A 13,911-nucleotide genomic window follows, 5' to 3' on the forward strand; every position below is an offset into this window, starting at 1 on the left:
AGGGAAGGGAGAGGCGAGAGGAGAAGAGGGAAAGGAGGAGTGAGGAAGAGGGAGAGGTAAAGAAGGAGGAAAAAGATGAAGAGGTTGGAGAAAGGAATATGGGGTGATGAGGGAGTGGAGGGAAGAGAAAGAAGATGAGGGGTGCCAGAGTGAGGGGGAAGGCACAGCAGTATAAAGAGGAAGGAGGAGGAGGGAAAGAAAATGAGAGAGAGAGAGAGAGAGAGAGAGAGAGAGAGAGATCAAACATGCTGGCCATAAAACAGGAACCATTCACGACCATATCCAAAGTGATCGACTCCCGCCCACTTCCTCTTCAGTTCTTTCCTATTTTCTCTCTCTCTCTCTCTCTCTCTCTCTCACTCTCTCTCTCTCTCTCTCTCTCTCTCTCTCTCTCTCTCTCCAGCACCGTAATATCCCATATACCTTGATTTCTGTCCCTCTTCCTCATTCCTCTTATCTCTATCATCTTTTCCTCTCTTCTTCTCTCCCCCTCTCACCTCTTCTTTCCTCGCTTCTCTTTCCCTCTTCTTCCCTCCACTCCCACGTGCAAGTAGCCTCTCTCCCGATTTTTAACCCCTTATTTCCTCTCATCTCCTCCATCGCCCACACTTCTCTTTTCTCCACTCCTTTCCATCCTCCTTCCGTCTTCCTTCTCCCCTCCTCTCCTCTCCACTTCTCTCCTCTCCCCTCTCTCCTCGTCCTCCCGTCTCCTATGGCTGCGTAATATGGTCGTCCAGGCAGTCCTCTATACCTTGATTTATGGGCCCCTCCCGCCTCATAGCAGGTACGAAGAGAGAGAGAGAGAGAGAGAGAGAGAGAGAGAGAGAGAGAGAGAGGGGGGGGGGATGAAATGGAGAAGGCTAAGGATGCAGGGGCAGAAGTGGAAATGGCAGTGAATGGGAGGGGCAAACGTATGGATGGCAGTGGGTGGGGGCTGGGAGGGAGTGGCAGGGGTAGAGAGAACCAGGGGAGAGGGGAGGGGTTCAGGGATGTGACAGAGGCAGGGGGTGGTAATGTTACGTCTGGGATGCTGGTGACGTGGTTTATGATGTGGGAGCATGTCTAGGAGCGGCCCACCCAGTCAGTACTAATTCTCTTAGGATTTTCACTGGCAAGGTGCTTCATGCTATCAAAAGTCCATTTGGTGCTGTACTTCATCACCCTAAGGATTTTCACACAGACGAGGAGCTTCATTCTAATAAAGTTCTATTTGATGAATCTATTTAGCATCTACCTACTACTTCTGTACTTTTTAATATGTTCTTTCTTTTTTCAAACAATTCATTCAGATTCCTTGAGATTTACTGAACTCAGGGTGTTAGACATAGCTTTCGTTAACTCCTTTCACTATAAGAGGTCTCTCCCAAGCTGAATGAAATCGTCTGGTAGCAATTAATCATGACAGAATGACATGTAAACACTGAGGGGGTTATGGGTAAAGGCAGAAGGGAGTGGATGGATAAGGGGATGGTTGAGGCAGGGGTAAGCAGGAGTAGCAGACAACAGACAAAATGTGTAAAGCAGGTGAATGGGTGTCAGGGGATAACAAGGGAAATTCTGGGGATGGCAGGGGATAGCAGGTGAAAATTCTAGGGATGGCAGGGAGTAGCAAGTGAACAGCTAGGGATGGCAGGTGATAGTAAGTGAAAATTCTAGGAATGGCAGTGAAAGCAAGGGAAAATTTTGGAGATGGAAGGGGATACCAGAGAATAAGGTTGGGGATGGCAGGGGACAGAGAACAATGCACACCACTAGGAAGAAATAAAACAGACATAAAAACTAGAAAACTGACAAAGATCTAACTATGGTATCTATTAGGAGCTGCACATCCAGGAGTGAGACTCACAGACAAAATTCCGGGCGCTGCCGTGTAGTAATTATGATCTGCGTTTGCAGCAAGGACCAGGATAGGAGGATGTAGTTTTTTCTTCTCTTGTCCTTCCTGCTAAAATGTATCTTAGCTACAACAGGGAAATGATCCTAAGGTTGTTAGCATATCTTAGCAATGGATTGTCTGCTATATAAACATCCTGTGCTAAAATTCATATTGTACTTTTTCTTGTTCTTCCTGCAGAAAGACATTGTTAGGATAGTGCATTGACACTAAACATGAGTGTACATCAACGTCCTGGTTCCCGACGGCTGACAGAAGGAGTGAGGGAGGAAGGGAGAAGCATCATAATTCTTCAGGGGAATCTGAAGCCCTCAAAAAATTTTGCCATCATTTGGAATAAACCACCAGAAAAATATTTACTGCATTGTCTATCCATAAAAGATGGTGGACCAAAGAGGTGAAGCTGGAGGGGGGGGAGCTGGAGTTACAGGCAACACCCCCCCATGAATGTGAATGAAGTTAGCGATTATTATTATTATTATATCTATCTATATCTATCTATCTATCTATCTATATCTATATCTATCTATCTATCTATCTATATCTATCTATCTATCTATCTATCTATATATATATATATATATATATATATATTTGTGGTAGGTGGTGGCGACCATCATCAGCTCACTTGATGTAGCACTGCCTACTTCTTCCTTAGCCTTTATCATTCTTTTTCTGTGCCTGGCCTCCTCTCTTCCTTTTTCTCCCATCTTTTCTGTCACTTCTTATTGCTTTTCTTTCCTTTACAGGTGGCTTTACATTGAGTGACAAGCCAAATGGTTTCCTGTAAGTCAAGAAACCGTTTACAACGCTGGGTGGTAACCATATAACCAAACCATAAGTGCTCCCAACGTGTCAACAAGTGGGTTGGTGGAGGGTTAGTGCCCCTCCCCGTAAAACAGATAACTCAAAGTCAAGTGGCCACCCCTTATGGGATTATGGCGTCTGGCAATATATATATATATATATATATATATATATATATATATATATATATATATATATATATATATATATATATATATATATATATATATATACAATGCAGATGAGTGCAGAGAAGAGCATAAAAAGACAGCAGACTCATGTTTATGGTCGAGGTCGGAAAAAAAGAATGCAAGACGTAATGGCTCTTTCAAAGCCTTCTGTTTTAAGGATGGAGCCACGGAAAAGTAAGAAATGTCGCCATCCACTGAGAATAACATCACACACACACACACACTTACACACACCACAAAGCCCGCCAGGAGACAGGACGTGTGTGCTAGGCAATCCCTAGGTCCTGTCCTCCCCGCTTACTATTTTTTAACCAGCCCATACCCCACTGACCGGGCTAATGTATGGCCCGGCCTGCAATAAAGTTGCAGGAAATCTTTGAACGAACGAACACACACACACACACCAAGACAGGGGCACAGTAACGAGTTTATAGAGGGAAAAGAGCACAGTGTGGGCAGGAGGTATGACACAGCCAAAGGGTAGGAGAGACAGGAAGTGCCAGAGAGACCTCAGTGTACCCTAGTATAAACACAGCCTCTTAACACACACAGACATCTGTACCTAGAACTGATAAGAAGACCTGGACTGTAAATTCGACAGTTGCTTCCGCAGTGTGGGGGAATGTTTGGGTACTCATCTTGCCAGTAACCCACACACAATGGCAGAGAAGAGGAACAAGCGTGAAATACTATCAAACACTGCCAGACATACTCTCCCCAGATCAAATAAAACTGTAGTGCTTATCATAGAAAAAAATAGACAAGGAGGAAGGGAAATAAACTCTTTTTCCCTACTGTTTCCTTCAAATCTTTACTGGCGTCTCTCTCTCTCTCTCTCTCTCTCTCTCTCTCTCTCTCTCTCTCCCTCTCTCTCTCTCTCTCTCTCTCTCTCTCTCTCTCTCTCTCTCTCTCTCTCTCTCTCTCTCTCTCTCTCTCTCTCTCTCTCTCTCTCTCTCTCTCTCTCTCTCTCTCTCCACTTTTCTTGTCCACATATCTTATCTTTTCTATCTTTTCGCCTTTTCAGCCCGAAGTCGTCATATTCAATTTATTCTTTTTATCATCAACACTTTTATTCATTTCCAGTTAGCCAGACCCTTCATTAACCCATCAGCTACTACAAGTCCTTCCCAAGTGGAATAAAATCGCGTGGTTGTAGAAAAAATAAATTATATCATCTATTCCTCCGCCGAAGCACCCAGTCCATTCACCCTTAACCTGTTGCTACCCAGGAATGGAGAGATTTACCACAAACGTAAAAATAACCTCAGACGCACAAATATTTCCCTTAGTGAGAGAGTCATTTTTCTTCCTACTCTCTTTCCTATACCTAACCAGAGATGGAGGAAACTGGGAGAAGAGGAAGAGGAGGAGGAAGGAAGAGGAGAGGGAAAGGCTTGTAGCAGAGATGACAGGGCAAAGAAAATAACGGAAAACAAAATGAGAGAAGAAAGAAGGGGGATCTAGAACCAACCTATCAATTCCCTCTCGTCACTTGGATTTCCCTTTGCAGGAAGAATACGAGATATTATAAGACTTTGCACTCCTGTTACACTGTACTTCTTGCACTCATAGAAAAGAACAATAGTTCGTGATATTTTCCTTTCGTTACTGACTTTACACACAGACACGTACACACACACACACACACACACACACACACACACACACACACACACACACACACACACACACACACACACACACACACACACACACACGTATATATATATATATATATATATATATATATATATATATATATATATATATATATATATATATATATATATACGTATATATATATATATATATATATATATATATATATATATATATATATATATATATATATATATATATATATATACGTGTGTGTGTGTGTGTGTGTGTGTGTGTGTGTGTGTGTGTGTGTGTGTGTGTGTCAGCAAAAAACAAACACTTTTTGTCCTATATCAATCAAACTTGGTAGAAGGATGGAGCGATGGCCGATGAGTTGACCGCTTGTGTTTTGAGAACAATAGGTCAAAGAGCAAGATCACACAGGGATAGGTCAAAGTTTAACCTAGCAAAATCAACATAAAGTAGTTCTTGTTCTGCTTAGACCAAATTTGATGGAAGGGTTGAGGGTACGGCAAGAACGAAGGGAATCAGCTTTTTGAGCGATCATTGAAAAGTCAAGGTCAAGGTCATAGGGCAATGTCAAATATTGATCCATGTGTCAGGGTATCAATAAAATAACTAAAACTTTTATTTCTATTCGAACCAAACTTGGTGGAACGGTTAAAGATCAGCCAAGATGTTGGCTTAGTTTTTTTTTTTTTTTTTTTTTTTTTTAGGACAATGGGTCTAAGGTGAAAGTCACCTGGATAGGTCAGCTTAGTGTATTATCCTGTTTAGACCAAACTTTGTGGGAAGGTTCAAGGCAAGGCAAGAATAAAGGGATTAGATTTTGAGAATAATTGGTCTAATGATAAGGTCACAGGGAAAGTTCAGATGCCAGAGTCACAGGGCAAGATTAACACATGCAGTTTTGATCTTATTTAAACCAAACCTAGTGGAAGTGTTCAAGATCAGCCAAGAATATACTTGGTTAATTCTAAGAGCAATCAGTCGAAGGTCAAGGTCATAGGCAAAGTCAAATTTTTCGTCCGTGGACCAAGTGGTGGCAGGGGTGTCGTACTCTCTGAATGTTCCTTCTTTTTCTTGATGTAATTTTCGCTGTTTTCAGATGATTCTTATCACCACTGAGCACACCTGTCTAGCTGAAGAAGTTAATTATGGATTTTAGTAACTTATTCTCTCTTCTAGGGACCGTGTTGAACTGAATAGAATTGTCTGGTAGCAGCGGGAAGAAAATTACATAAAGACGTCATGGTATTCAAAGAGTTAAGGCAGACCATTGATATGTGTAAAGCCTCAATTTCTCCCAGTCTTCCCTAAAACTACGCTATGCAGTCGTCGAATTTACCACCCCGATCCCTGTCTCCGATCACGCCACCCCCACTCGTGTTTGTGAATCACCTAATGGATAACCTATGGATCCTCTGACACCCCCCAGCCACTCAGAACGGAGGCTGGTAAACGAGACCCGGGGGCAGACTACCTTGTTTAGCGCCCTTTGTAAACACGGGAAAAATGAAATCGACAGGAGAAAAATGGGGTGAACTTGGATGGTTGTGGAGAGAGAGAGAGAGAGAGAGAGAGAGAGAGAGAGAGAGAGTAATGGAAGGGGAGAGTAAGTAGAGGAAGAGGGAGAGTAAGTAAAGGAAGGGGGGAGTAAGCAAAGCAAGGGGGAGAGTAAATAAAGCAAGGGGAGAGTAAGTAAAGCAAAGGGGAGAGTAAGTAAAGCAAGGGGGAGAGTAAGTAAAGCAAGGGGGAGAGTAAGTAAAGCAAGGGGGAGAGTAAATAAAGCAAGGGGAGAGTAAGTAAAGCAAGGGGAGAGTAAGTAAAGCAAGGGGAGAGTAAGTAAAGCAAGGGGGAGTGTAAGTAAAGCAAGAGGGAGAGTAAGTAAAGCAAGGGGAGAGTAAATAAAGCAAGGGGAGAGTAAGTAAAGCAAGGGGAGAGTAAGTAAAGGAAGGGGGGAGTAAGTAAAGCAAGGGGGAGAGTAAATAAAGCAAGAGGGAGAGTAAGTAGAGGAAGAGGGAAAGTAAGTAAAGGAAGGGGGGAGTAAGCAAAGCAAGGGGGAGAGTAAGTAAAGCAAGGGGAGAGTAAATAAAGCAAGGGGAGAGTAAGTAAAGCAAGGGGAGAGTAAGTAAAGCAAGGGGAGAGTAAGTAAAGCAAGGGGGAGAGTAAGTAAAGCAAGGGGGAGAGTAAGTAAAGCAAGAGGGAGAGTAAGTAGAGGAAGAGGGAGAGTAAGTAAAGGAAGGGGGTAGTAAGCAAAGCAAGGGGGAGAGTAAGTAAAGGAAGGGGAGAGTAAGTAAAGCAAGAAGAGATAAGTAAAGCAAGTGGAGAGTAAGTAAAGCAAGGGGAGAGTAAGCAAATCAAGGGGGAGAGTAAGGAAAGCAAAGGGAGATAAGCAAAGCAAGGGGGAGAGTAAGCAAAGCAAGGGGAGAGTCAGTAAAGGAAGAGAGAATAAATAACGACGGTATATAACTCCCACAAATAATTCCGGTAATTTGCTAATAAATATCTATAGTACAATGTTATCTGTTCTGTAGATCTTCAGTTCTTTTATCGTTCTTCTTTTCTTTTCCTCTTTCCCTTCAACATCATCCGTTTCCTATTTCTTGGTTCTTTCCTCACATTTTCCATCCTTCATCCTCCATTCTTCGATTTATTTTTCCTACATTCCTTTTAGCTTTTCTGCTCCTGCCTATTTATATTTTCCTTCCTTCCTCCCTCGTCCTTGCCTCCCTTTTCATGGCTCGTTGCTCCTCTTCTCGCCCTTTACCCTTCAGTCTCTCCCTGTTCTCTCTCTACCTCTCCGCCTCCCTCATTCTTTCCTCCCTCCCTTTGCTTCCCCCGCCTCTCCCATTTCCTCTGTCTCTACCATCTCTTTCCTGTTTCTCTTCTTTCGTCTCATCATATTTTTCTGCCTCCTCCCCCTCCAAGCCTCTCAGGGGAACAGGAAAAACCCCCGTCACTAATATTTGCCCTAGCATCGTCTGTTTGGATCCTAGGGTCAATATTAGGCCGTAATGGTGGTGGTTGTGCTATGGTGGTGGAGGGAATGGTGGAGTATGATGATGAAGAGAATGGTGGGGTCTGATAGTGGAGAGAATGATGGAGTATGGTAGTGGGGTGTGGGGTATGACAGTACGATGGTGGAGAGAATGGTAGAGTATGGTGGCATGGTGAAGAGGATGGTAGAGTATGGTAGTAAGGTAGTGAAAAGAATGGTGGAGTGTGGTGGTATGGTGGTGGAATGGTGGGATATGGTGGTATGGTGGTGGAGAGAATGGTGGAGTGTGGTGGTATGGTGGTGGAGAGAATGGTGGAATGTGGTGGTATGGTGGTGGAGAGGATGGTGGAGTATGATGGTGTGATAGTGAAAAAAAATGGAGTATGGTGGTATGGCCGTAGAAAGAATGGTGGAGTATGGTGGTATCATGGTGAAGAGAATGTTGGAGTATGGTGGTACGGTAGTGAAAAGAATGATGGAGCATGGTGGCATGGTGGTGGAGAGAATGGTGGAGTATGGTGGTATGGTAGTGGAGAGAATGGTGGTTTATGGTGGTATGGTGGTGGAGAGAATGGTGGTTTATGGTGGTATGGTGGTGGAGAGAATGGTGGTTTATGGTGGTATGGTGGAAAAGATGAGTGAAAACTGGAGCGTGCCTGATATATGTTTGATTATATGGGCTAGTACACTGGTATGCAGGTTAGTGTTCTTCCGATTTCCTACACTGCCTTTTCGCGTTGCTGGTTCCTCACTCCACCCATAGGTAAAGAAAAATGATGGATATAATAATAATAATAATAATAATAATAATAATAATAATGATAATAATAATAATGATGATGATGGTGATGACGATGACGATAAAAAAATAACAATAATAATAATAATTATAATAATAATAATAATAATAATAACAACAACAACAACAACAATGACTAGAATTCTGAAACTGCTGAAGCAATATTCAAAGAACTCCACATTCCAGATTACAATAAAAAAAAGTACACACTTCTACATCAGTTATGATATACAGTCTGAAATATACACAGTATTAATAGTGGTTGTGGTAAATGGTGCATTATTAATAATACATCATACATTGAATGTGCAGGGATAAGTGCCATGGTTTTTGTTCTAACCAAAATGTGAGAATCTAGGTCCAAAAATCGTCCAAAAGCGTCAAAAAGTATTGATTTGTCTTAATTGCTGTGATAAAATCTTAAAAAGTAGACACTCTTAGGATTCTGAAAATACTTTTGTTATCATTGTTGACCTAATATTATGGGACTTTTGGAATGACTAAAAAAATTCTGCGGATTTTGACCTGTGACCTTGAGATCAAGGTCAAGATTATTGATACTATGCAAGTCATGTTCACTCATGACTCACTACATTTCCACCGAGTTTGGTCAAAATCGGCTAAATACTTTCCTATTTAGCATTTTCAGGCATGGGGTGGTCATTTAGTTTTCCTCAATATCTCAAAAGGCATTTGTTGGATATCAATACCCAGGTGCTGAAGACAATATTCTGGAACATTTGCAAAGCAACTGATCCAGTGATTTTTTGCTGCGCAAGAGGGCAAAATTTCAAAAAAATAACATTGAGGGCGCTAGTGCTAGGAAAAAAGATGTGCTAAGAAGCCTGCAGCCAAGATACATCACTCCTGAAAATTTCAAGTCTCTATCTCGAATGGTCTTGGAATATCAGCCTTCTAGAGATCTCCCCCCCAAAAAATATATATATATATATATATATATATATATATATATATATATATATATATATATATATATATATATATATATATATATATATATATATATATATATATATATATATATATATATATATATATATATATATATATATATATATATATATATATATATATATATGCAATAAGAATAAGAAAAATCCATAGAATGAGTTCTTAATTCATTCATTTATTCATCATCATCATCGTCTAATAATAATAATAATAATGAAACTGTATCAGTGAGTGAATCTTTTCATGTGCCGTCAAGAGCACAGAGGCCCAGGGCTAGGCTACGCTGTCAGGACACTGAAAAAGAGAGAGACCAGTTACTCGCCTCTAAGAGTATTATGAGAACAATAAACCCCAACCACCGCTTGGACTTAAATCCTTATGAGCTACATTCAGCTAGAAAGTCTGAACCCATTAGACCAGCCGTCTATTTAGTTATATGGTTACCATCTTACACACCAAATGATTCTGTGAACAGCAAGACCCCATCTGTTCCATCGCACAGTGTACAGGCACCTGAGAGTGGCATGTGACGAAGTTAATGGATGTTGGATTTGCAGAGAGATACCACAGTGCTAGGAATAATAATAATAATAATAACAATAATAAACATTAATTCATCAGTCATTGCACCAATCACTCATGTCATAGTGAAATATGTTGGTGAAGGGCGAGGTGTGGTGGAGAGGATGGATGTGGTGAAGCGTGGGTGGGGGTGTTAAGTATTAGGTGACTGAAATTGTAGAGCTTGAGAGACGGATGTAAGTTGAAAAAAAAAAAAATTGCCTCCTGGCTCAGCTTTTTACCCCTGTATTACGATAACTTTTTTTTTCTTTTTTAACTATGCTTGCCACTGCAGACGGTATCGCTCAGATGAGAATTTTTTCTGACCTGGAGAGGACACATCTATCTATCTATAGCCAGACGCCAGAAGGGGTGGCCTTTTGTCTCTGAGTTAGTTGTTTTACGGGGAGGGGTACTAACCCTCCGCCAACCCACTTGCTGGTAAGTAGGGAACACGTGTGGGTTCCTTATATGGTTACCACCCAGCGTTGTAAATGGCTTCCTGTCTTCCACGAAACCATTACGCTTGGCACTCGATGTAAAGCCACCTGAGAAAGAAAGAAGAGTAATAAAAAGTGGAAGAAAAAGATGGGAGAAATAAGAAGAAAGAAGAGCAGACACAGAAAAAGAATGATAAAGGTGAAGGAAGAAGTAGGCAGCATTACATCGAGTGAGTGGATGATGGTCTCCACCACCTAGCACAATACCACTCTTATTAATCTATTAGATACTAGAGATCCTTTTTTTTAGCTTGTATGAAAATATTGTCTGGTGGTAGTGAGAATAATAGACGAACAAATTATATTTTCGTATCCAGGACTGAACATTTTTTTCTTGTATATTTCTCTCTTTCTCTCTCTCTCTCTCTCTCTCTCTCTCTCTCTCTCTCTCTCTCTCTCTCTCTCCACGCCTCTTCCGCCTGCCTCCCCTCTCCTCGATAATCCCAGCTTATCTCTACACACAGGATTGCCAACTGCTTCACTCACCACTTCCTCACCTATGTCGCAGTACATATCAAATATTTCACCATTAAGCCTTATCATATATCAGGTTCTATTACCCATATATCAGTCTGTATATACGTCTGTCTATCTATGTCTATCTATCTACCTATTTATCTATCCATCAATCAATCCGTCTGTCTGTCTATCTACCTTTTCATATACCCGTCTATCTACCTGTCTATACCAAATTTAGTCACAATTCATTCAAGCCTCTGTATCACAGTTCATCTCCACTTGCTTATCTTCTTCAATACGATATTTTCAATAACTTTTTCCTCTTACTTCCATAAGCTTATATTCGTATGTAAATGCGAGAAGGGTAGAGTTTGTACTGTTAAACCATCAGTAAAAATCAGCTGAGTACTAGAAACTAAGATCCCTTTCGCCTTAATCTGGTCTAGGTTTTCGTCCATTTGTAGCTTATTTCACGTAGTTCTGTGGCAAAAGAAAACAGTGCTACGGCTCTACATCTTTTATTCGTTATTTCTTCTCCACTAGCATTGAACTCTAGTGTGAATCTATTGTTACAACTTCACATTCACGTTAGACAAATGAAAATATTAGGCCAAGTTAATGTAAAACGAGTATACTCGTGGATTGTTTGAAATGTTTGAATTTTACAGTGCCGTTCAAAATGTAAAAAGTATACCTACACATTGTATATTCTCGGTTAACAACATTACCATAAACGAGCACATGTCAATGTTTATTCATGCAACTTTTACTGTAAATGTTAATGCTGTGTCAAAGTTACCACACTGCAAAACAACTTATTCCTTATGTTTACAACTCTACTGAAGATACGATTAACATAACTGGACTGGTCAAAGAGCATGAAAGTGACGACGGACATGGTGAGGCAAGGGTAAGGGGAGCAGAGTGAGAGAGAACGGAGTGAGAGAGGTTAGTGAGAGACAAGGTAAGGCAGGGGGATGGATAGGCAGAATGAGAGAAAAGAATGTAAGGAGAGGTAGGGTGAGGGAGGAGGAGGGCAAAGGACAGGGAGAGGTAGGAAGAGGCATGATGAGACAGAGTAAAACTGACAAGGAAATGTTGGGCAGTGAAAGGTAGGGTGTGCCTGGGACAGGGTGAGGCAGGAAAGGGGGACAAGGTGAGGCAAAGTGAGGCAGAGTGAGACGGACAGGAGCAGGGTGAGACAGGGTTAGGTAGAACAAAGCAATGTGGGTCAGGTTGAGTTAGACAAGGATAAGGTGAAACAGGGTGAGGCAGAACGAGGCAGCTAGGGTCAGGGTGAGGCAGGGTGAGGCAGGCAGGGGCAGGGTGAGACATGGTGAGTCAGAGCGAGGCAGCGAGGGTCAGGGCAGATAAAGGGGATCAGTTCCGCTGAGGGCCAGTGTTGTGATTGGATTTACCTCAGTCATCCTTCAATGGCCTGCCTTTCCTACCTACCAACCTTCCCTTCTCTCTCTCTCTCTCTCTCTCTCTCTCTCTCTCTCTCTCATTTTCTTCCTTTCCTTACCTCCAGTTATCCTATCCTTCTCTATACCTTCCCTCCTCTCTTTGCATCTCCTTCTGCCTCTTTCTCTTTCTCCTTTCCCTCTATTTCGTTTTTCTCTCCCTTCTTCCCTCCTCTTCTCATGTTCTTTTAGTCACACTCCTTCTTCCTCCTTCTTTTCTTTCCTTCCCTTACTTCCTGTGTCCTTCCTATTTGCCTCCTTCCTTCTCTCTTTCTCCCTCGCTCCTTTCCTTGTCTCTATGCCCCATCCCTCTCCGCGTCCATTCTCTCCCTCTCCCTGGACATATTCATTCCTCCCTCTTCATTCCCCTCCCCCACTCCCTCCAGCTCCCTCTTCTGTGTCCATCCTCTTTTTCTCCCTTCCTCTCCCTCTCCCCCCCCCTCTCCTCCCCTACCTCCCTCCGTGCCAGCCTCCCTCCACATTCCTCCTACTCCTCTTCACTTTGTTCCGGTATGCCCCATCGAAAGGCAGTTGGGAAATCGGGAAGAGAGGCCAGCAGATCAGACCGCCATCCAACTTCCAACCTCTTCAGCACAGTTACACTTTTTTTTTTCATTCTCAGTACCTCCTGATCATATTATTTAGCTCTGGATAGGCTGTTCGAAATGTATGGGCCAGATAGGGGTTTCACAAAGCCCTTTACTACCAGGTGGTTTCCCAGGTGGCCTCCTAAGTGGAATATCATCTTCACTGCTGGAGGTACAGGAATCTATATAACGATGTCATACTAAATAAACTCACTCGCTACCTAGCCGTCCCTCAGTGTTCGTGTTACCGTTAAGAGATTGTGTTCATATTACGAGTGATATTTAACGTCAGGGATTCGATATAGCTTTCATTAACCCTTCTATACTGAGGGTGCTCTCCTAATCTGAATAAAACCAGGGGTAACAGTGAAAAAGACTCCTACATACTGTGATGCAACCGTTGAAACAAGCGAATGTACTGAAGTGAGCGTGACGGGAGAATGAGGAGAGGGAGACCAAGAACGAGGTGGAGAGAGAGAGAGAGAGAGAGAGAGAGAGAGGGGGGGATTAATGTAAAGTCAGTTCATCGTCTAATTTAAGATTGTTGTGAGGGTAACAATGTCAAGTGACGGCTGAGACGCTGCATACCGTCAGGCAGAGAGGGGCAGGTAGGCAGGCAGGCAAAGGCAAGAAGAGAGATAGGCAGGTCGTCAGGCATGCAAAGGCAGACAGAGAGGCAAGCAGGAAGGAAGGCAGAGGCAGGAAGGTAGGCAGGCAGAGAGAAGGAAACAGGCAGGTAGACAGGAAAAGGCAGACGGAGAACGATAGGCATGCAGGCAGAGGCAGGCAGAGAAAGAGGCAGAAAGGCAGGCAGGCAGGCAGACAACAAAACCAGTAAGAGAAGCAGGCATGCAGGCAGAGGAAGGCAGAGAAAAGGAGGGAGGGAGGTAGTGAGAGGCAGGCAGACAGCAGGCAAAAAAAAGGCAGGCAGAGAGAGGCAGACAGGACAGACAGACAGGCAGAGGCAGGATGGGAGACAAAGGCAGAAAGAGATAGGAAGGCAGGCAGACCGGCAAGGGCAGCATGAGAGACATGGAAACAAACAGAGAGATGCAGA

Source organism: Coenobita brevimanus, chromosome 5, assembly GCF_032717465.1.
Source record: "Coenobita brevimanus isolate Jiangsu-jjx chromosome 5, ASM3271746v2, whole genome shotgun sequence".
NCBI lineage: Eukaryota > Metazoa > Arthropoda > Malacostraca > Decapoda > Coenobitidae > Coenobita > Coenobita brevimanus.